General features: G+C 35.2%; 1 long non-coding RNA gene across 1 annotated transcript; it reads right to left on the reverse strand.

Annotated features, from left to right (window-relative positions):
* Nucleotides 1–520: 520 nt before the first annotated feature.
* LOC124228266 (uncharacterized) lies at nt 521–11,887 on the reverse strand. The gene is made up of 3 exons (XR_006885676.1): nt 11,764–11,887; nt 1,511–1,572; nt 521–579 (listed from the first exon to the last, which is right to left on the reverse strand). It is a non-coding gene; the product is annotated as an uncharacterized LOC124228266 (long non-coding RNA).
* Between the last annotated feature and the right edge of the window lie 13,351 nt (nt 11,888–25,238).

The following is a 25,238-nucleotide window of genomic DNA, read 5'->3' on the forward strand; positions in this document are numbered from 1 at the left end:
CTGTGATTCTTGCTCAGAAAGCTCTGACTTTGCAGAAACTCTGGTTATATTCCATGCCCAGGGAATATGTTTCAATGAATTATTATTTATCCAGTATTAAATTCCAACCATCTTGATCAAGCATCATGAAAATCCAATTCTAAGGTTGCTTCTTTGACTCCTGTTTGTACCTCCTAGCTAATTGTTGCAATTTCTCCAATATATATCATCTCTTTTATCAGAATCTGCATGTCGCTAAACAAGTTATGCTGGTATTTAAGCCCAGTTAACAGTTTGTGAGTCAGCAAACATGGTAGTGGAAGCTACTGAAAGGTCACATGTCACCTTCTAGAGAATAGGCTTTTGCAGCATCTTTCAAAACAGGAGAACTGTTAGCTCTTGGAATAGAAAGTGAGACATCTCTATAAACTCTTAGTGTTCAGGAGCCTGAAAGCCACATTCTCAGAGGCATACTTCCAGAAGTTCCATCCCTACCTTCAGCACCTTCAGGTTCAAAGGTGTTCAGATCTGTCCTGGGGAGCATTCGAATGTCTCTTGATCTCTGCTTTCACAGATCTTTGGTATGTTGTTTAGCCTGTGCTGTGGGAGATAAAGGTCCTTTTGTAAGTTACCGAAGAGGTCTTTAACTAGTTGCTAATTGTCCTTGGTTTCTCATTATCCCTCTGCAGGGAGTCAATACAGATTAGCAGTAACCAGCAACTTTACTTATAGGCAGGATTCCCAGCATGTCTTACAAATGCCTGAGTCAATTACAAGTTCAAGGATAGTTCCCTCCACCAGGATGCTTTTGCAGGTCTTAAACAGGAAAATCTTTAGTAAGTGGGTGACCATCTTGCGCTAACTATCTATGCCCCAATTGCCACTCAGAAAGGTGTAATTTTCACCAGCATGGTAGAGAGTGAATCAATCCCAGATCCTCATTTTACCACCAGTTTCCTTGAGCTACCTTAGTTGCCATTTACAGTCTCTTGGGTTCTCCAAAGGCAGAAGAAAAAATGGGATTAAAGATGAAAGTGAGACAGAGGAGCAGTAGGAAAAGGTGGAGAGAATCTTCAGCTTATGATATAAATATGAAAAGAGTAATGAAATGGGGATTATTGTAGGAGGTGTTGCAGATTGCAGCACAGTTCAATCAAAAGGATGCTTTGCTGGGTGGCTGAGAACTCTCAAGACAAATCTATGACTTAGAAGAGCCCTGCTTTTCAGTGGAATGGGTCTGCCTTAGTACTGCCACTGTGTTCAGGCATGGGCTGGGAGCAGAACACAGAAAACACGGCCTTAGTGCTACTGCGCTGGTGAATCCATCAGGGCAGCAACCGGGATTCCTCAGAGCATAAGATCTGACCAGAGTACTTTTGTAAACACCTTCTGTCCCACTTCTACATGTAATTCTGAGTATATCATGTTTAGGTAGGTCTCCATTATCAAAACCAATGAAGGAAATTCAGAAGGTGTCAAGGAGACCAGAATACTGCTTTATACAGGAGAACTCCATGGGAAATTAACTTACCTATTGCGCTGATAAGTATCCATAGCTTGTCCATATTCCTGGTGGGCCTTCTGGGTTCACACCTACTCAGAAAGAAAAAGAAAAGACAGAGAGAGTTTCACTTGACATATATTGGGTTTAAGGCACTAGTGAGTATCTATGGAAAATGTCCAAAAGAGCTGGAAGAATGGAATACTAGCTGGATAGACAATTCAGAAGTAAGTCCAATCTCTATCCTCTCATACAGGCTCTTTGATGGAATGTCTAGTAGATGTAAAGACCCAGGGGAATTAGTTAAACATAGTGTGTGTGTGTGTGTGTGTGTGTGTGTGTGTGTGTGTGGAGGGCATTGTTTAGCATCATTAATTTCATCTCATGAATTCTAATAAATTAAAAGCTGAGATGCAGAGAATAGCTTGAAAATACAAAAATAACACTATAGTTTGCTTAAGATTATTTTTCAGTCCCAGGAATTGTTCATGTATGGAACTCCAAAATAAACTGTGCTTCCAAGATACCCTTAACTTGCCACATTCCTCAGGTTACATTCCTCAGTGAACATATTTTCAGAGAAAAAAACATGTGGAAGCATCACTTTTAAATTTCAGATCTTGACAAGAGCATTTTGAGTAACCATAGGTAAGACACATCCAACATTTCTGTTTTAATACAAAAAACATGTGCCCTTACAGAAATCTTTCATCTCTTCAAACACCACAGGTAAATCTGGATGACCACATTTTAATGTGAATTGCCTGTGGTCCAGAGAAGAGTCTGGAAAAGTCTTCGTAATGCTAGCAACAATAGTAAATTCTCTTTATAAAACACATGCACATATGCAGGTATATGTATATCTATACATACCTAAGAAATTATTATATAAGATTTTTTATTTGCACTAAGAGCATTGATTCATAAAAATAGATGTAATACAACCTTTTATGATTAAAAAAAAACACAAAACAATTTCAGTCCTAGAAGTATGTAGAGTAAATGCAAAATTCAAAAGTTTCAGGTGTGTAAATGAAAACAACCAAGCTAAAAAGGAAAAAAAAAAGAGGAAACCAGTTAAAAGTAACTTCTCAAACATTCTACGGTGCCCTGGGATGAACCATGTAGAAAGCCAAGATCAGAGCAGATCTCTGACTGTAGACGAAGTTTTATCAAAGCCGACTACTTGGTCTGCAAGTGGAACAAAAGACATAGTTTAACAAATGCAGAAATAATGAGGGTTTCAGATTTCTAACCGAGGCACCAAAAGATATAGTCTAGTCTACAATTTCAAAGTATGGGAGTTCACAACTGAAACTGTACCACTGCCACATAGAATTTTACAACCATAGGCAGGATCTGTAAAAGCAAAAATTTCAGTCACTTCCTCTTTGTATTTCTATAATGAGGAGAAAAGATATGCTAGATCTAACCTACAAGAAATTTGCAAATTTTAGCCTTTATGTTGGTTGACCAAAGAAGTCTGTTTATTCTACAGAAAATTAAACTCATCACTCTCCTGCAGATTCTCAAGCTGCCAAAGTTCAAAATGCTGACGCCCGTCTCCAAAAGAAAGTATTTCAAAATTGCAAATTTGAAGTTGTGTCTTGGGTGATGCTAACACATTACAATGAAATATAAAAATGTAAGCAATTGATTAAATAAAATACACAAACCTTTCCCTTTCTTGTTTTCTTTATGGAATGAAATCTAGATCATTGTGAATTCATACACTTAAGCTTTCATTTGTTAGCTAGATGACTTGAACCATATAAACCTCAGTTTGCACATAATAAAACTGAGAATGCTGTTACCCACCTTGAGAGTTACTGTGAAATTAAAATGTGATAATACAACTGAACTGCGGTAACTTACTTGGTGCTTAAAAAATGTAGTCATCATTACACTCTTATTAATGCCTTTACATTAAAGATGCAGCAATTTGAATATTCAGATAATCATATAATGCCTTCTGCATTAAGTGAATATGCATTTTCAACAGTATAGTCATTATTTCTTGTTTTTATTTATTTTATTCTTGAGCTATTTCTTGATGGTTGAAATGGCTGTTTTTCAACGTTTGAAACAATAGTTGCCCTATATCAATGCAAGTGAGAGCTTGTCAAAACTTGGATTTTGGGTCTGTGAATCTGAATTTTAAAGAAGCACCACAGATATTTTGATATGGGTTCATTTTGGGCAATACTGATATAACGATTTACAGGCACGATTTGTATCAAGTACAATAGATGGTGTTCTATTCTAAAGGAAAAGCTCACTTGGATTTTTCAATAAAATTAACCTGTTATGAACTGAATCTTTCTGTCCCCTAAAATTCATGTCCTGAGGCCCTAACACCTAATGTGGTGGTATTAGGAGATGGGGAGTTTGGAAGGTAATTAGGTTTAGAGGAGATCATGAGTGTGGAACCCCCATGACAGGATTAGTGCCCTTATAAAAACAGAAGAGACATCAGAGCTTCCTCTCTCAGCCACGGGAGAAGTCGTTTGTCTTCAAGCCATGAAAAGACTTCTCACTAGAACCTGACCATGCTGGCATCCTGTTCTCAGACTTCTAGCCTCTGGAACTATGACAAATTAAATTTCTTTCAGTTAAGCCACCTAGTCTATGATGTTTTGTTATTTCAGCTCAACTGATTAAGACAAAACCCAAATAATCCAAAGTATTTGTTTTCCTTAAAACAAAGGATACCTGTGAAAGAATAATTTAAAATACCTATTATAATTTACGGACATATTAATTTGATTTATCTGTTTCTCTTTTTATTTCCATGTCTTTCATTATGTAGTTTGTAACCAACACATTTAAAACAAATTTTTTTTTGAAGAATATTCCTTTTTCTTTGTGCTTCCACAGGTCGCACACAGGGCACAAAATGCTTACCTCTAAATTGTATACTAAAATTTACTGTTGTTTATCAATTTTATTTTAGCCAAAGTATTAGCAACCATGATCTAATGGCTGCAGAGGCAGTTTTAAGATGAAAGGAAAAAGAGTTTTGTTAGAAATGTTTTTACATTCAAGTGGTAAAAACATATTTTCACAATAAATTTAATGGTAAACTAATAAATACTTATTTTATTTTCTACTAAATTTATTTTATATAAAATATTCAACATCCATATTCTTGTTCTTGTCTTTTTGTAAGATTGCTTACTGACAGCTATTTGAAGAGGAGTTGGTTAGAAAAATAGACATAAATATATATATGTGCGTATGTGTGTGTTTAAAGTAGATATGTACATATACCCTAAATATATATGTGTATATATCCTCTCTCCATCTTTCATAGCCTTCTTTTGTGTTTTCATATGAGTCTAGGGTTTTCAACTGTACTTAATGAAACAACTAGGGACTACTGTTGTCTATTCCATCTTACCTTTGAGTAGGAGACTTTGAAAGAAGAAACCGTTTCTGAATTGCCAATAAAAATACCCAGCACAGCTTTCAGCAAACATACATATGCATCTTCTCAGTGGGACATAGGTCAACACTGAACAACCAGCTCTCTTTGAAACAAACAAACAAACAAAATACACTTGGGGAAGACAGCAGAATAGGAAGCATCAAGGATCTGTCTCCCCACCTGGAGAGTAATTGCACTGGCATAATCTGTCTGATGTAACTATTTTGGAACTCTGAAGTCTATCAAAGGCTTGCAACTCCCAGAAGAAGTCTTGGAAGATAAACTGTGGTTAATTTCAGTAAATGTCATCTCTCAGCACAGTAGCAGCTACACATCACCAACCCCACCTCCGATACCTGTGGCAGGTACCTGTGCATGTATTCCTGGAGAAGTTTACATACATCTTGAGGGATCCAGGGTGGACAAAAAGAGTACTGTTCTGCAAATATTGGGGATCTGTGTTCTGATCACTGTTTGATCCTTCTGATCACTGAGATACAGAAAAGGAGGCAGTGGCCATTGTTGCATCTCCCTCTTTTACTGAAAGCTCCTCCCCTCTTGCTGAAGTGACTTCTAGAGGATGTAAATGCCCTTCCCCTCTCTTTATTTTTCTCTTTTTGGGAGCTAGATATCAAACACTAGAATATTAAGAAACAACTGCATATACAAGGAAAATTGGAACGTGACTGTGCAAGCCCAGGGGAAGGTGCAAGCTCAGAAAAGATCTAAGAACTTAAGTTTCCAACTCAGCTGACCCTTGGCAGAGAGACAGCCTATAACAATCAAAAAACAAGAACATTAACAAAAGCAGCATACCCCGAGGAAGGGGGAGAATCTGATTTCCAGAGATATCACATTATTAGATTCAAACGTCTAATTTTCAACAAAAGAGCACATGGCATACAAAGAAACAGAAAACAATGGCCAATTTATAAAAAAGTCATAACAAATCGACAGAAACTGTCCCTGAAAAATACTTGATTGCAGATATATTAGACAAAGACTTTAAAACAGCCATCTTAAAGATGCTCAAACAACTAATAAAAGATGAGAGAAAGCCAAGGAAATGAACAAAATTAAAATATCGATAGAGAGACATAAAACCTAAAAGAAAAAAAAAAGAAATTCTGGAACTGAAAAGCACTGTAGCCACCCCTGACACGGGAAGGGTTAATAATCACCGGAAAAGACTTGCCAACAAACTGTGACCCAGAGGTGAGAAGGCCGGTCAGCCAGTGATGGGTAAGACCTCCACGTGGAGGCAACCTAAGCCAGGCACAGTCACCTGGGGGCACAGATGGAGACATGATATAGATATTGGGAGCAGGAGGGGCCGTTGCCTAGGAGGCCTTGCATCCTCCGAGATAAAAATATACCAGCACAGCAAAAACATGGTAATATCAAAACAGAGGCCGAGGGAGGGCTCCTTGAGAAATTGCTAAGAATTCTTGGCATTCGCTAATTACTTCATCCAGAACACCTGTGTATGTTTAACAGATGCAAGCTATGTATATATTGAAACGCTGGTTATAATAAACTCAGAGTGGCCATCAGCCCTCTCCGCATCTATCCTGATGTGTACACTGGATTGAGACACTGACAAGCACAATAACTGATTCACCAGAGGGATTTAAAGGCAGATTTGAGCAAGCAGAAGAAAGAAAGAATCAGCAACATTGAAAATAAAATAATGAAAATTATTGACTCTGAGAAACAGAAAGAGAAAAGGTTGAAGACAAGTGAACTGAGCCTCAGAGACCTGTAGGACACCATCAAGTGAACCAACATACACACTGTGGGATTCCCAGAAAGACAAGAAAAAGAGAAAGAGGAAGAGAGAATATTTGCAGAAATAATGGCTGAAAATTTCCCAAATTTGGTGAGAGACATGAGTATAAACATTTAAGAAACTCAACAAATTCCAAGTATGATGAACTCAAAAAGAACCCCAGAGAGACACATTATAATCAAACTTTTGAAAGACAAAGACAAAGAAGGAAACTTGAAAGCAGCAAGAGGGAAGTGACTTATCACATACAAAGAATTCTCAATAAGATTATAGCCAGGTTTCTTATCACAAACTTTGGAGGCCAGAAGGCAGTGGGCCAATATTTGCAAAGTGCTAAAAGAAAAAAACTGTCAGCCAAGAATCCTATATCTAGCAAAACTGTCCTTCAAAAGTGAGGAAGAAATTAAGACATTCGCAGACAACAAAAGCTGAATCAGGAGTTTGTTACCAGTAGACCTACCCTTCAAGAAATGCTCGTGGGAGTCCTATAAGGGTGAAATGAAAGGACACAAGGCAGCAACACACAGTCTTATGAAGAGATAAAGATCTCACCAAAGGTAAACAGGTGGGCAGTTATAAAAGCTAGCAATATTGTAACAATAATTTGTAAGTGTACTTTTTGTTTTCTACATGATTTAAGAAACTAACACATTTTTAAAGTTATTACTAATACTATTATATCTTTGGTTTATAAGTCAACTTTTTGTTTTATACATGATTTAAGAGACTTATGCACTTAAATGAATCATTTCTGTTTTGGATCATGCAATGTATAAAGACGTAATCTTATGACATCAACAACCAAAAGAGGTGAGGACAGAGCTATAAATGAGCTAAAGTTTTTGTGTTATTGAAATTAAGCTGGTAAAAATTCAAATTAGAGTTTTATAACTTTAGAATGATAACTATAACCCCTACAGTAACCATGAACAAAATAGATATGTAATATACACAAAAGAAAATGCTTTATAGTGAATTAAAATATTTCACTATAAACAATGAACAAAACACAAAATAAGAGAATGTTGCAGGAAATGAAGGATAAAGAAACTATAAAGGATTTAGAAAACAAATAGCAAGACAGAAGTCCCTCCTTATCAGTAATTACTTTAAACTGAAATAAACTTTCCAATCAAAAGACAGAGTTTGACAAAGTGGATAAACACACATGATCCAACTATATGCTGTTTACAAGAGATTCACTTTAGATCTAAAGACACAAATAGATTGAAAGTGAAAGGATGGAAAAAAATATTATGTACAATCAGTAACCAAAAGAGAGAAGGGGTGGCTATACTAATGTTAGTCAAAATAGACTTTAAATCAAAAAAGATTACAAGAAACAAAGAGGGACATTATATATTAATAAAAGTGTCAATATAGCAAGAACATAGAACGATTATAAAAATGCACACACTTAATGAAAGACCTTCAAAATACATGAAGCAAAAGTTGACAGAATTAAAGGAGAAATAGAAGGTTCTACAAAAATAGTTGGGGACCTTAATAACCTACTTTCAACATTGGATGGAGCAACCAGATAGAAGAAAAGTAAGGAAATAAAGGACTTGCAAACACAGTAAACCAAGTAAATGTAACAGACCTATACAAAGCCCTCTACCCAACAACAACAACATACACGTTCTTCTCAAGTGTACATGGGACATTTTACAGGATAAGGAATATATAGGCTACAAATTAAGTCTTGATAGATTTAAAAGGATTGATATCATACAAAGTATCTTCTCCAATCACAACAGGATAAAGTTAGAAATCTACAACAGAAAAAACCCCGCAAATTTCACAAAATTCTGGAAATTAAACAGCCAATGGATCAAAGAAAAAATCACAGGGGAAATTAGAAAATACTAAAAGATGAATGAAAATGAAAATGCAACATACCAAAACTTGGGTCTGATGGCTTCACTGGCAACTTCTAACAAACGTTTAAATAGGAGCTAATACTAATTGTTCTCAATCTTTTCCACAATATTGAAGAGGAGAGAACACTTCCTACCTCATTGTATGAGACCAGCCATTGACACCCTGACACCAAAGACAAAGACACTACAATGAAAGAAAACTACAGATCAATATCCCTTACGAACATTGACACAAAATTCCTTAGCAAAACACTAGCAAACTGAATGCAGCAGCATATTAAAAGGATTATACACCATGACCAAGTGGGATTTATTCCTAGAACGCAAACATGGTTCAGCATATGAAAACTGATCAGTATAAAACAGCACATTAACAAGATAAAGGAAAAAACCCACATGATCGTCTCGATATAGAAAAAGCATTTCACAAAATTCAACACTCTTCGTGATAAAACCACTCAACAAACTAGAAATAGAAAGAAACTACCTCAATATAATAAAAGCCATTTATTAAAAAACCCCATTAAACTTCATACTCAATGGTGAAAGACTGAAATCTTTGAGTCTAACATCATGAACAAGACAAGGATGGCTGCTTTCAACACTTCTATTCACCAAATCCTGAAAGTTCTAGCCAAAGCATTTAGGCAATAAAAAGAAATAAAAGGCATCGGAATTGGAAATAAAGAAATAAAATTATTTCTCTTCCCTGATGATAGACCTTATGTGTTGAAACTAAAGATTCCACAAAAAGAACTGTTAGAACTAATAAATGAATTCAGCAAAGTAGCAGGACACAAAATCAACACAAAAAATAAGTTGTATTTCTATACGCTTAACAATGAACAGCCTGAAAGGAAATAACAAAAATAATTTTATTTCCAACAGCATTAAAAAGAATAAAATGCTTAGGGATTCTCTTAGCCATGGAGATAAAAGACTTTTACAATGAAAACTACCAAATATTGATGAAAGACATTCAAAAAGACATAAATGGAAATATATCCCACATTTAAGATCGGAAGACTCACTATTGTTAAGACAGCAATACTACCTAAAGTAATCTACAGATTCAGTGCAATCTCTGTCAAAATCCCAATGGCATTTTCTCTAGAAATAGAAAAGCTCGTTCTAAAATTTGTATAGTCTCTCAAGAGATACCTAATAGCCAAAGCGATCTTGAAAATAGAAGACAAAACTGGAGGACTCACGTTTCTTAACTTCAAAACTTACTGCAAATTTACACTAATCAAAACAGTGTGGTGCTGGCATAAAGAAAGACATTTAGGCCAATGGAACAGAATAGAGAGCTCAGACATAAACTCTTACGTGAAGGGTCAAATGATTTTTGACAGGGATTCCAAGACTGTTCCAAAGGGAATATTCCAAAGGGTAGTCTTTTCAACAAATAGTCCTGGGAAAACTGTGTATCCATGTGTTAAAGAATGAAGCTGGAACCCTATCTAATATCATACGAAAAAATTAACTCAAAATGAATCAAGGACCTAAATATAAGAGCTAAAACTACAAAACTCTTAGAAGAAAATATAGGCAAAACCTTCACAATCTTGGATTTGGCACTTATTTCTTGGATATGACACCAAAGGCACAGGCAACAAAAGAAAAATGGACAAATTGGAATTCACATAAATTAAAAAATAATTTGTCTATCAAAAGGCAATATTAACAGAGTGAAAAGAAAAGTCAAGTAATGGGAAAAAATATTTGCAAAGCACGTATCTAATGTGAGATTAATATCCAGAATATATAGAGAAATCCTAAATTCAACAACAAAAAAATGAACAATCCAATTCAAAAATGGGCAATGGTCTTGAATAGATATTTCTCCCAAGAAGGAAAACAAAAGGCCAATAAGCAAAGGAAAAGATGCTCAATATCATTAGGGGAATGCTAATCAAAAATATGTGGAGATACCACTGCACACCCATTGGAATAGTTACTATTAAAAATTAACAGAAAATTACTAGTGTAGGTGAGGATGTGGAGAAATTGAAACACTTATACACTATTGGTGGGAATGTAAAATGTTTCCAGCCTTGCGGAAATCAGTATAGCATTTCTTAACAAATCAAAACTAGAATTGTCATATAATCTAGCATTTCGACTTCTGAGTACATACCCAAAAGTTTCGAATGCAGGGTTTCTAAGAGATATCTGTACACTCATGTTCATAGAAATAGTACTCACAATAGCTAAAAGGTGGAAGCAATCCAAGTCTCCACCAATGGATGAATGAATAAGCAAAATTTGGTATATACATACAATGGAATCCTACGCGGCCTTAAAAGGGAAGGAAATTCTGACATATGATACAACATAAATGAACCTTGAGGACATTATGCTAAGTGAAATAAGTCAATCACAAAAAGACAAATACTGTATGACTCCACTTAAGTGAAGCGCTTAGAGTAGTTAAAATCCTAAGACACAAAGTAGATTGGTGGCTGCCAAGGCTTTTGAGAAGTGGGAATGGCAAGGATTGTTTAAAGAGTGTAGACTTTCGATTTTACAAGATAAAAAGTGTTATGGAGATGGTGGTGATGGTTGTGCAACATTGTGAATGTATTTAATACCACCGAACTTCACGTTAAAAAATGATTAAGTTGCTGGGTTTTTTGTTAAGTGTATTTTACCAGCGTGATGATATGTCAATAAGATCTGGTCCAATGCTGAGCCCAATCTGTAGGGGTAGAGGTGAGCCAGCTGGTGCAGCTACTCTTTCACTTCTGAGTTGATATTCCAACAAGTGCCTATATGTTTCATTCAATCTCTAAGAGGCTTGCAAAGATGGCAGTTTTCTGAATATTTACAGCATATATATCCAACTCTGTCACAGATGGTCTTTACCTCGGAATTTAGATTATGTGCTACTTCCTGCCTGCCTGGCCCAAATGGCACCATGTCATCTGTGTGGCAAACTGGGAGCTCTGGAACTGGGAAGCAGCAAATATCTGGAAATTCAGTGAAAGAATGAATGTTTCCCATGTAGTACTTCTACTAACGTTTCTGTATATGAAACCAAGAATTTTTTTTATTATAATAAACAAGTAATGATTTTGCAGGCAGCAATTTATTTCTGTCCTAGGAACAATGTGAAAAATTAGCCATTTCCAAAGTTTTATTCAGGTCAATCCATTTTAATTTCTGCTCCCTCCATGCTTACCGCTTTGGTAGCATGCCTGCTGTCTCTGAAGGCCAGTGCTATATTGAGCATTCTCCCACTCCAGAAGGACAGCCACCAGGGCACTTCTCATGAAAGCTGAGATCCTCTCATCAACGTGTGAAGAGAATGTACCCTTGAACCTGGATGGTGAGAGTAGGGAGTTATGAATGAATCTTACAATATAAATCCATTCAACCATTTCTATACTTCTAAGCCTTTGGATTCATTCCCCTACACTGTGCCAAGAAAATTCTGTACCCTCAACTGCATTCATGCAGGTTTTATTGTGCCCAAGGACAGTTCAAACAACAGAGTGAGAGTTAAATCTAATCCCACCTACTCAAACTATGTATCTCTTGAAATTGCACCCATATCAATAAATTCAACCTGATCAAATTATGTTATTTCTTCCTGATCTAGCACCTAAGGAATCAATTTCCACATATATTTCTCAGGTTTCTGTTAAAAATTGGATATTATGCAATTTCTTCAAATGGTAAGCTATATTGTATTTATATCCTTGGGGAATGTTAGATATTACACTAGTCATGAGTCTAGACTCCACAATCAGGTGAAAGTGAGTCTTCGAGAGACTCGGAATAACTAAGACAAGGTTAGCAGGTTTCTTCTGAAGGGAGGAAAAGCTGATTTTCCTGACAAGAGCTGTTCATTGTTGTGGGGAGAGAAGAGAATCAAGATACTCAGACTGACTAAAATTTACTAAAAAGTTTTAATGACAAAACTGAAGATGCTAATCTTTCACAATCAATGCACCAAATCGCACTGTAAGTCAAAACAAACTTCCGGTCTGTATTTTGAATATATTTATCCTGTGACTAGAAAAGTTAAAAAATTCTTTTCAGGTCAAACATAGATGTTCTCTACTGCTTTGAGCATGCCTTAAACTGAGAGATGACAGGCTTGGATTTACTTGCCATTCTCTTTTCTGCAAACTCTTCAGTGCACTCAGAAGCAGCTCGCCTACAGCACAGTTCTTATTTGCACCATAATATTTTATTGCTTCTGCCACTTGGTCTACAAACTACATTCAATAGGCACTTTACTTCACCTAATGGTAGCAGATAATTTAAGTAACTATATCGCCACTGCATCACATCGACTATCAGTATCCTTTTGTCCACTGGCAATGATGTCATCCCTGTTTTTACATATAAACACATCAGATAATAAATCCCAGAATTCTATCCTTATAATTGTTTCATGGAACCACTTAAGATAATACAATGCTCAATTTGTGTTTGGTTAGGACGACAGTAACCATTCTAGATATTTCAAGTGGAAAAAAGATTTAATACAGCAGAATAGTTTTTTCTTTTTATAAAACTAATGAAAAGTCTAGACACTTCAAGATTCAGGAAAACTGCTGATCGTTCTCAGATTTGCCGCTAACAGTTGGGGAGTCATGAGGTTGCAGGAACCACAGGAAACTTTTGGCAACAAACGCATCCGGCTCCAGACATGAGGCAGAAGTTTTGCAAGAAAACCTCTGGAGGCTGCGGGAACAATTTTATGTCTGATAAAGCACATGTTTTTGCTCGTTGCTACTGGAGGAATTATAACATGGCTTCTGTCACCTTCCTCCTTCCATTTCTACATTAGTGTTTCTTATTTTCAGACTCCAAATCTGATCCTCTTGATAGAGATTATAGGAAAAATGTTCCTGGGCCTCCAGCTGTGGGAGCATAGAAAGGGGGAAAGTACTGCTGAGGACCCTAAGGCAATCTAGAATCAAATCGTAGTGTCTTTAATTTCTACTGGGTTGTAGTTATTTATAGGAGAGATTAAGACTTGCTTATGACAGATGTGTATGTCATCTTGAAAAACAGGGATCTTTCTCCAGCCTTACATTTCCAGGTAGTACTTATTTCCAAACTAAAGGAAAGAAAGATCAGATTTTTGGGGAAGATATCTTGAATTACAGAATAAAAATATACTGGAAAGTTAAGATACTGGAAGAGTACAGATTACTGAATAGACTATTGCAATATTCGGGGGAAAAGAGATGACGAAGGTTAAATTAAATGAAGTGATTACAAAGCATAAAAGAACGAATAAATAGAAGAGGCATTTTAACATAAAATTAACTTGAATTAGTGAGTAATTGAGTAAGGGGAGCTTTTGGTTTTCTTTCTTTTCCTGTATTATCTTCTGCTTTTCCAAACTTACCTCACATTTAATTGATTACTGTCTGGCCAAAATTTCTTCTTATTTCTCAAATATATTCCCTATATCTGTATCTATGGGCACTGTCAGTGTACAATCTCTATCATCTCCCACCAGGATGACTGAGACAGGTCCTAAAAAACAAACATATTACCCCTGTGCACAAAACTCTTCAACAATTCCACATGATCTAAAGGAAAAATTCCAAACTCCTTAGTAGAATCAGATGCACATTTGGTGTATTTATCAGAAAAGCATCCTGTTCTCTTTTCCATTTTTTAGAGGAAACTTCTCCTCCTGAAGTCCACAAGATCCTGGTAAATGTCAATTTCTTTGTGGTCAGAGACGTTTGCTATGTAAGACAAACAGAGACAATCACATTGCTGCCTTGCTTGGCATCGGAGGCATATCCAGATATTGGCATGTGGCCCCGGTAGAGCCAATCAATGCTCCTACCTAAAATTTTTTTCACTGGACCTTCCGGGGAACACTGTCCTTTTCATGTGTTATAGAGATGGAATAAAGTGAATACCTGTGGCCTGCGTCTTGAGTATATGATAAAGCCATTTTGCATTTTGAGAAAATAAAACAAAGATACAAGAAACGACAGACAAGAAAGAAGAAAATTTTGTCTTTTGTTCAAGCCATACCCATGTCCTTGTGTTTTTCAAGGTTTGAATGAGAGCAAACATACTCTTTTTTTAAGCTTGTTTGAATTAAAATTCCATGCCACACTACAAAAAACAAAAACAAAAAAAAAAAAGGAAGAAAGAAAAAGAAAGCACTTGGTTAATACTTGAATGCAAAAGAAAATTAATGATCTGGACAGTTTTATGTTTTCCTGACTTTATGTATTTTGCCCCATTTTCTGGACTGTTCTCTCTGTTCCTTTTATCCTCTTATCTGGATTCTTTCTACATTTCTTTTGAGAAAGTGTGGAAGTCTCATCTCTCTTATCCTTCCCTGACCTTTCTTTCTAGGTAGATTTCCCATGCATATTTCTATCACAGCCCTTGCCATAATATATTATAATTTATCCACATTTTTATATGGATCTTCCATATTGCAAGGAGCCCTTTGAATGGAAGGACCATCTATTATTTATTTTTGTATCTTCTAGAAGAGTCTTTCATACAAAATTGTTGTTTAATGCAAGCTTGTTGAAGAAATGAATGAATGAGTGATTGGAAGGAGGATACTTCATGTCCATGGAAAAATATTATTTTTATCTTTTTTCTGAGACAAAATTGTATTATTTTCATTTATAAGTGGATATATATTACATAGTTCTTATTGTAATTTCTCTACACATTAAATACTGACTCAAAAAAGAACTGAATTATCAGGAATATCTATGGCAGTGCATTAAGCCAGATAGCTTGACCACATTTTTTTTCATGTTTGCTTCAATTTTGTTTTGCATATTGGTATTTATAGAAAGAATCCTTTAAGTGACTGACAATAAGACATATTTAACAGTGTGAGGTCATAGCAAAATCAAAGACCAAAGCTAATTCATAGTGCTAATTGATAAGATTCAATTTCATTCCATTTAGTTCAATTAAATGTTGGTCAGTTCACATCACCTCAACAGTGTGTATTCAACATCTACTGCATGAAATACAGTTTGCTAGGTGCTGTAAGAGAAACAAATATAAGAAGCTATCTATAAACAAATACTAATTTTAGTGAAGCATAGAGGAACAGAGAGTGAGGTTTTTGAAGTGTACCTCAAAGTTCAGTTTTGAAACACTTGACTCTTCTAGGTTAACATTACATTAAATAGATCATTATTAAGCTCAACCAATAGCTGGTCATATCTTTATAGGCTTTGAAATTACGCCTTCAATACTGCAACGGAGCATTTTAACAGTTTCGGAGTTTATACATATAAACATAGTATTGCAATTAATCTACAGACAAATCCATTTTCTATCAGATTAATGACAAGGCAAATTGATTAGTGATCTTTACACCAATGTGTACTCATTTTGTAGCTGCCTCCCAGTTTTGGCAAGACTTTCAAATGTTTTCTTGTTCCGTCATCTTCCAGCAGGAAAGCCAACAGCTGTGGCCAAGGCAACAATTTTGGCAGTGGTAGTGCCCAGATGACAACCTCTGGAGTATCTCTCTCTCCAGCAGTAGCAGTGACATCTGGACCACTTTCTACACGTGAGAGCGTCTTGGCTTAATTCCACATATACAGCTGTGGAGCCATCTCTAGTGCTGTGTTCAAGCAGGGAAATGATATTGAGAGAGAAAGTTATTTCTAACAAAGACAAGAAGTCCTCTTATTATGAGACCATTCACATTGCATGTGTGTATGAATGCATAATTGGCGTATGTATGTGTGCGTCGTATGTAGGGTTAAGACCATAGTTTGTTTAAAAAAGAGAGAGAGATACACTCCATGTCTTCAATGCATTATATTTAGATCTGTCTATATATTCAGGGATATATACATATATAAATATGAGCGTGTGTGTGTGTGTGTGTGTGTACATATATTACAAACACATACTATTTGAGCCAACTCTTCAGACAATTTAGCATTTGAGAGCTTTTGCCTCCTATGGATATGAGTGCTTCCTTGACAGATTCATTTGGTACACAGATACTGTGTATTTACTGCTAAACCCTCTGTGTATTGAGGAAGTAATATGTAAAGATGCAGATTACTTAAACACAGAATAACCACTATTCAGGAAATTATAATCTTGCCACTGTGGAAAGATGTAAGATGATTCAAAAGAACTGGTAAACCAAACAGCACTTCAAAAGATCCATTATTTGAGAGCCTTGAGGTACATCATCTATTTTTAATTATTATGTTAGCTACTGTTTATCAAAAATTGTGCTACCCATTATGCAGACATTATCTTATTTAATTCTCACAACAAGCCTGTGGAGTAGATATTAATTGCATTTTATCAATAAGATGATGCGGCTCAGAGAAATCAAAGGTCACATAGCTCATGAATGGTAGAGCTGGATTTCAAACCCCTGTCTGCTTTCAATGGTCACTTTCTTTACCTCTGTTCCTCCTCAACAACATCTAATACAATATCTTGCCAGTCAATGCATTTTCTGAAATAAGTCCTATCATAAACCATCAATTGTGTGGAAATACAAAACCACGAATTGCAGAAGAAAGATTTCCAATTGGATAGAATAAACTGCTAAGATACGACAGAAAAAATGGGGACAGTATATTCCAGTAAGAAAATTTACCATTAACTGGCAAATAAGTGGAAGTTGACAAGTTAGGTTAGCAAACTGATTGGCTTGTCTGCAACCACAGGGCCAAAGGCAGACATTTTGATACCTGTAGCAATTGAGTGACACCCTCTGGACTACACTATTTTTTTATTAATTCCTGACAAATATTGTTATCAAACCTAGTGTTCCTCTGTTTCTATTTCTCCAACTATTTCCAGCCAAAATATGAGCACTCTGCTTAACAAGCTCCGATACAGTCATGTGTGACTTTGGTAGAAACTCAGACTGTGACATATTTTAGAATAATAGATAATAAATATTTTAGACTTATAGTTTAATATGTTGCTTGATTTCAATCAAATTTAAAATTTGCCTGTAATGAATTTCTTACTTCTTGAGATGTTTGTATGTTTTAAGGCCTATGCTAAATTTTATCACAGAAATTGAGACATGAGGCAGAGATTACTCATTGCTTACCCAATATTCATTCTTATGTTGCTCCTTTTGTTGTGGATTCCTGATTTTTTTAGGTGATGGCAATAGGCCTGATGAAAAATTTCCAGCATTCTATAAGGCTTCTGTGAAAGCTTGTAAATGTGCATTTAATGGCAAATTCCTCTTTTACCCTTGCTAATTTCTCTCTTCATTCTGTATGGATTGCATACATAACTATTGGAGCTCCAGCAAGCATCTTTTGAGCACAAAGAGAACTTGCAGGTGGAGACTACAAGGTAAAGATGATAGAAGAGAAAAACATAAGGTGCCTAGGTCAATGAGGTCATCATGAATGAAAATACAATGCTAGGATGAAATTTGTTACGAAGGAAAAGAAAAAACTCATTTTATTGAACTTGTTGTTATTTTGTGTCTTTGTTATTATTAGCCAAAGAAATTTTCATTTTGCAATACAGCTTTTAGCATGATAAAGTGTCCTTCTTTGTATTGTTTAATGAATTTTGCCTTGACTTCTAACTCGTGGAAGTACAATCTCTGCCTTCTTACTGTTTTCATGTGCAGTGTAAATCTTTGTCCGCTCTTACTTTAGCCTTTTTTGGATTGCTGCATTTTAGGTACTTGTATGCACTGTAGATTTGAGTGTTGCTATATAAGCCACTTTGAAAGTCTCTTTTTTTTCAGCTGTATTGAAATTGTAAGAGAATTCTACTCTCTTAGCAAATTTCACTTATACAACATAGTATTATTAACCATAGTTGCCATGTTTACATTAGCTCCTCAGACCTTATTCATCTTATAGTTGAAAATCTCTTCTTTTATTGGATGAACTAAGCCCACTTACCTTCATTGATATTACTGATGTGTTTAGCCTCAATGCAGTCACATTATCGTACACTGTTATTACTGTACTTACTACGATATGCTTACTATTTTTTCTTTGTCTACTAAGTGTTTTCTCTTAATTTCTTAAAAAATTCTTTTGGTGATTTAATGAGTTTTTTGCTTTCTTATTTTTCAGATTGGCACCTGGGCTAACTTGTGTCACCAATCATTTATTTTTTTCTTCTTCCTCTTCTCCCCAAAGTCCCCCAGTACACAGTTGTATATTCTATTTGTGAGTCCTTCTGGTTGTGCTATGTGGGATGCCACCTCAGTGTGGCCTGATGAGCAGTGCCATGTCCCCGTCCAGGATCTGAACCTGCAAAACCTCGGGCCACTGAAGTGGAGCGTGCAAACTTAACCACTTAACCACTGGGCCGGCCCCAATAAGTGTATTATTTGTTCTACTGGTTACCTTTATGTTGGTATATTTTATATAGTGAATTCACTTTCTTTGTTCTTAACCTTTTAATATCTAGTATATCAGTTTTAAATCAAGTCTTTTGATTCCTATCTATTACCTCAAAATATCAATTATTTTATGCTACTTTCTCTTTCTCTCCCCGTTCTCTTTCAATTATTTTGTTATATTCTTTCTCCTTTTTCAGAATATAGAACATTTATATATTACTTTTCAAGTATGAGTCACCTTATTCCTTTTACAAATTTTGCCCAGTTATCTTTTGGTCTGATAAAGTTTACCCACTAATATAACCTCAGGAAGGACACCTATGTACCATGTTCCCTGAGTTCTCACGCATTCAAGACGTTTTTTTTCTTTTAGTAACCTATTTACTTGAAGGAGAGCTTGGCTGTTTATAATATCTATGGTTAACACTTTGTTTCCTTAAGTTTCTTGAAAATGTTGATCCTCTGTTGCCTTACTTTATATGTCATTTTTGAGACTTGTAATGCTATTATAATTCTTTGACCTAGCTGAATTATTTTGTACTTTTTCCTGGAGTACCTGAAAATTTTTTTTATCTTTAAATCTTTAAAGTCAAATTGTTTTATTAGAATAGAAGCTACAAATTCAGGGGGCCAGCTCAGTGTACAGAGGTTGAGTTCACACGCTCCACTTCAGCAGCCAGGGAGGGGTTCTTGGGTTCAGATCCCAGGTGCGGACCTACTCGTGACTCATCAGGCCATGCTGTGGCAGTGTCCTGCGTACAAAATAGAGGAAGATTGGCTTGGCACAGATGTTAGTTCAGGGACAATCCTCCTCACCAAGGAAAAAAAAAACAAAAGAAGGAAGAAGCAGCAGCTGCAAATTCGAAACTCAATTGTGAACAAGATGTTTAACAGAATGAAATAATTCCACACAGCATTGCAAACAACACTTATTAATGAAAGCAATGAGAATATTTGCAGTGCAATTCATAAATGGAAACATGCAACATACTACTCCAGTCATAAAGTGTAACAGCTGTGGCTTTGTGAAATGAGTTGGTACCTTCCATAACATAAAATACAGAACAATACAGATGACTAATTTGAATCAGCGTGGTTGTACCTGGCATGTCACAGTGGAGATCTCAATGATCTTCTACCTGGATCGTTTGTCTAAGACTCCCATTTTCTGTTCTGTAATGTGCAGATTCAACTACACTGGAGATAATTTGAGACTAATTACTAGCCATGTCAACGGCAATTCTCCTACACTGATCAACCATATTTTCTCTTTTAAAAACCCTTTTCTTGGATAATGACAATGAAAGTAAGGAGATTTCAGACTGTTCCCTGGTTTCTTTCTTCCCAAGAGTGTTTTTCTTCCCCTTGAAGAAACAGAGAATCACTTAATCATAAATAAAAATTCAGATTTTATTTGCACTGAAAATAGACGATGGGAAGATGAAAACAGAAGGCTAATGTGGCAAGGTGTACAAGGGAAGAACTCAGATCTAATCATTACTTTATTTTATTAAATGAACTGGAAGTGGTGCAGAGGCAAGTGCGTAAGTGCTAAATGATTTAGCTGGACAAACATTTACTAATGTGTTACCTTGCTTTTTCTTATACTGTATTTCAGCCATCTTGGAGAGTAACAGGCACCATAACCTCATAAGTTCAAGCTTTAGACTTTGCTGCCTAATTGAGAGAGATTTCTGAAAATGGTTTCCTCAGTGGAAGTACAAAGAAAACAAACTGGAACGGATCAATTTACAGCAGATGCAAGATTTTCACAATTCTTATTATGAAATAATTGATATCTATACCATATTTATCCTTTATAGGATTAACAATTTTCTCAGTTAAAATAATCTTGAATTTTAACACCCATTTGACGATTCCCAAGGCACAATATTGTACTGAATATGTATAACCATTAAAATTAAAAAAAGCTTCCTTCAGCAGACCAACTTTCTTTCTTCTGGTATATTCAGAATGTCTGATTAGATGATTACATGGAGAGAAAGTGTGGTCTGGATAAATATACTTATTTTAATAAAATAGGAGTCCCATTTATACCACAAAGCATCATATGTTAGAATCTTAAATGAAGTAGCATCAGGCTCATTGAAAGCCACTGGTACCTATATAATTGGGTTTAATAATTAGAAAAATCAGCCTTGTTGATATACTATTGAGTTATAACAGCTTATTCTATAGTCACTGACTTTGTTACCAAAATGAGTTTAGTGAAGAAAAAATACAGATAAGGATAATTAAAGCATATGTACCATGAAACTTGACCTTTATGGAATACGAGGATTTGGTATATAGCTCATCAATAAAACATGAGAATGTTCTTGGGTGGAAAAATTGTGGGCTGGAACCCAAAGCCAATTGCCAGAATCCCATGTAAACTCATAAATTAAAGATGCTGCATCATTTTTGCTTATGTTTCTTGTATCAAATGCAATCACTTAAACATGCTTCCTACACTTCACCGCATGGCATGCAAAATATAGAAATGAAAAGCAGAAGTTATTTTGTGCACCTATTTTATTCAAAAGTGCAGCTTTCTATTCTTATTATTGTACCAAAGCAGGAAATCCATCTAAAATGACTATAGTCTTGTCAAAAATATTCAAGAAGGAAATTTGAATAGGCTATCAATGTACAAAGTTGGGATATTTTAAGAATCCTTAAAAACAAATGCAGTGGATTAAGACATATCAAGTACGTTTAAATCCATGAGTTTATTATCGATATTAAGAAGCAGCAACAACCAAACCTGATTGATCACCTTTGGAAGAAAATAAATAATCAACTCATTGCTTTGAAAATTAGTAAGAAATCAAAACATTTCCTATATTTTTACAACAGTACTTTAGATTAAACTAAAAGTTGATGTCAGAAATGATGAAAATACCACCTGTGAATTAGTTTTTTTCACCCACTAAATGTGTCAAACCTGAATCTGATCATGCCCCTATATATGACCACCAATTTATAAAAAATATAGGCGCAGAAAAATGTGTTAAATTACATCATGGGGATGCAATTGGAAAAATCTAGAGTATTGGGAACAGGACAAATATTCTGTTTTTTCAACCACAACAATAACAACAACATAAAAGCAAGGGTACGGGAGACATGACTAAGATTTAAAGGGACATGCCAACAAATAAACCAATTACAAAATACAGAACTTATTTGTATCCTAAATTATTTAGAATCATAATTATCACCTTATTTAAAAGTCATAAGACATTGATGTAATGTGAATACTACACGGATATTTGAGGATATTAAAGAATCATTATGAATGTTTAGGTGTAAAATGATATTTTGGATATGTTTTAAAATTTTTTAAATTTCTTCTCTTTTAGTTATGTAATGAAATATTTACAGGTAAAAGAATATGTTATCTGGGAGTTGATTGAACATTATTTTGGTGGCTTGGGTGGGGCTGTACGTCAATACGAGATTGGTTGGGAAATTGATCATTTTTGTAGCTTGGTGATGGGTATAAGGGGTTCATCATATTATATTTCTTCTCTTTATTTTTGTATAGATTTGAAATTGTCCATAATAAAATTTTAAGAAATAAAGAGAACACCTGTATCCTTAGAGCTTAGATCTTAGAGGGGTCTGAGAACAATGCGATCTGTGGGGAATGAAGCCACTTCTGCCCTGTGAGCATTTGCAGACCTCAGGATGCTGAAGCCCCAGGCAAGAACAGGAGCTAAGCCCTCAAGTTACACGAGTGAAGAGCTGGAAATGAGAAAGCCACGAAAAACTATAACTCTCAACAAAAAGATGAACTGGAAAAAGTACATTACTTAGGAAAAGTTGGCAGTGAGGAAATGAAATTCCTGTCTTGCTCTAAATACGAAGGAGAAGAAAGGGACAAGATAAGAGATACCAAAGGAAGCTAAGAGACAAACTTAGATGGCGTTATGTTCTACAGGGTAACTTTCACCGGTCAGTGAATTAAAAAAAGAATGAGGAGACTATTACACATTCCACAAAATTCAAGAGACAAGACAAATTGTGTACTGAGTTCTCAGGTTGGGTTTGAACAAATCAAGCATAAAAATAATTAAGGTAATTAGGGAAATGTGATTATAGGCTGGGAATTAGATAATACTAAGGAATTATTAATACCTTTTTTTTTAAAGATTGACACCTGAGCTAACATCTGTTGCCAATCATCTTTTTTTTTTCTTTTTCTTCTCCTTGTCCCCAAAGCCCCCAAGTACATAGTTGTAGATTCTAGTTGTAGGTCCTTCTGTTTGTGCTACATGGCATGTCACCTCAGCATGATGTGTGCCATGTCCGCATCCAGGATCCGAAGCTGTGAAACTCTGGGCCACCCACTGAAGCCAAGCGCGTGAACTTAACAACTTGGCCACAGGGCCAGCCCCTATTGCTAATTTTTAAATAGGCTAATAGCACATGTCTGTGTAAAGAAAATAGCCAGATTTTCAGAGATGCATATTGAAGTAGCTAGTGCTGATGAAGTACGATATTTGGAATATGCTTTACAAACGTGCTACTTGAAGTGTGACCTCTAGACCAGCAGCAGTGGCTTCACTTGCGACTCAACTGGAAATACAGGGTCTCCGTCGCCACCACAGAATGGGAATTTGCATTCTAAGAAGATCCCCAAGTGATTCTTATGGGCATTAAAATTTTAGGAATTTTGATTTTAAAAACGCCAACAAAGGAAAGAGAATCAAAGAAGATAAATGAAGGAAAGGTGGCAGAATTTTCATAAATGTTAAGTTTGGAAAGGACACACAAGATTCAGAGTACCATTATGTTTACTTTTGCATGTCTTGGATATTTTCATAATTAAATCTAAAAATAACAAAGAGATAAAATTCTAAGTTCAACAGACAAATTTGCATAATTTCTTCTGTATCTATTCTTGCTCTATCTCTGAAACCTATATAATTCTAAAATTCAATTCTGCTATATTGATGTTAAAGAGAAATATGTTGCTATGCTACTTAAACAAAAGAGTGTACTAGAAGGCATAAAATTTTGATAAATAAAACTAATTTTCTTGACATTTATGATAAACTGGAAAATTATGCAAAGAAATTACTAGAATGTTCAGCATGAATGTATGAACACAAGTTGTGGTTTATAGCACAATTATATTTAAAACATAACTATAAAAAATAGAATATATGTTATTATACATCCTGGCAAGAGTAAATATTAAATTATACTTTTTATTTGATGATTATAGAATCAAAGAAGTAGTAATCATTGAAACAGGAACAGCTAACATTGAATTAGACGATTCCCAAAATGGTCAGAAAACAATGATCAAATTGTACTTTTGTGTATAGAGATAACTGTGAGAAAAATTATTTTTCTATATTATTACAATAGAAAAGATTTGCACAATTTGCAAAGTTGTAGAAATATAACACAAAGTTAAGTTGAAAGCCAAAAATATGACAATTTCCATGCATGTGGCATAAAAATACTACATTTTGAAGCAGCAGGGCTATAAAATAACTTCAGCATTTTCAGGCTAATTCCTGTGCAAACTAGTAACACCAACATTATTCTTATGCATTTTCAAATTCTCAACAAAATTAGGAAAAAAATACAGGACAAAATCATTTTGCATTATACATCTGTAAATGCACTTTCTCGATGATGTTCTAAACTTATTCCTGTTTCTTTGTGTTTGAAAATACTATTTTGTTCAAAAAATTTTTTTAAAGATTATTATGATAAAGTAAATATTTCCACAGGAAATTTTCTACTTTTCCTTTTGAGTAACACGATAAACATATTTACAGAAAGTTACCAACAAACTCTATATTCATGAAATTAACGGACAAATCAGAGGCAAGAGTATTAATCAAATCTCCTAGATTAGCAGTTAGGTTTATTTTTTACTGTAAGAATACTTTACCCTTTTATTGAAGAACTCAAAGATCTTCAGTTTTTGTGGGTTATATTTATTGATATTTTATGTATTAGAAGTTAAAATTGAGAGTTTTTTCAGAAAGAGGAAGATGGGCACGGATGTTAGCCCAGAGCTAATCTTCCTCAGCAAAAAAAAGAATAACAAATTTGGAAGGCAATAGTTAGAAAGATGAGGAGGAATGGAGGTGTAAAGAATAAAAGGAAAAGGTGTGAGCCTGCAAATGCACCTTAGTAAATACTGTGGCATGATGCGTTTGGGGAAATGCAAGAAATTCACCATAGCAGGAGCACAGAATTCCAGGAACACAAAGATGAGATGGAACAGAGAAGAGACAGAGATACCACCAAAGCGTTAAGAGAAGGTGCTGGAACAGATAGACTCTTGCAAGTTATGT

Source organism: Equus quagga, chromosome 16 (genome assembly GCF_021613505.1).
Source record: "Equus quagga isolate Etosha38 chromosome 16, UCLA_HA_Equagga_1.0, whole genome shotgun sequence".
In the NCBI taxonomy this organism is placed as follows: Eukaryota; Metazoa; Chordata; class Mammalia; order Perissodactyla; family Equidae; genus Equus; species Equus quagga.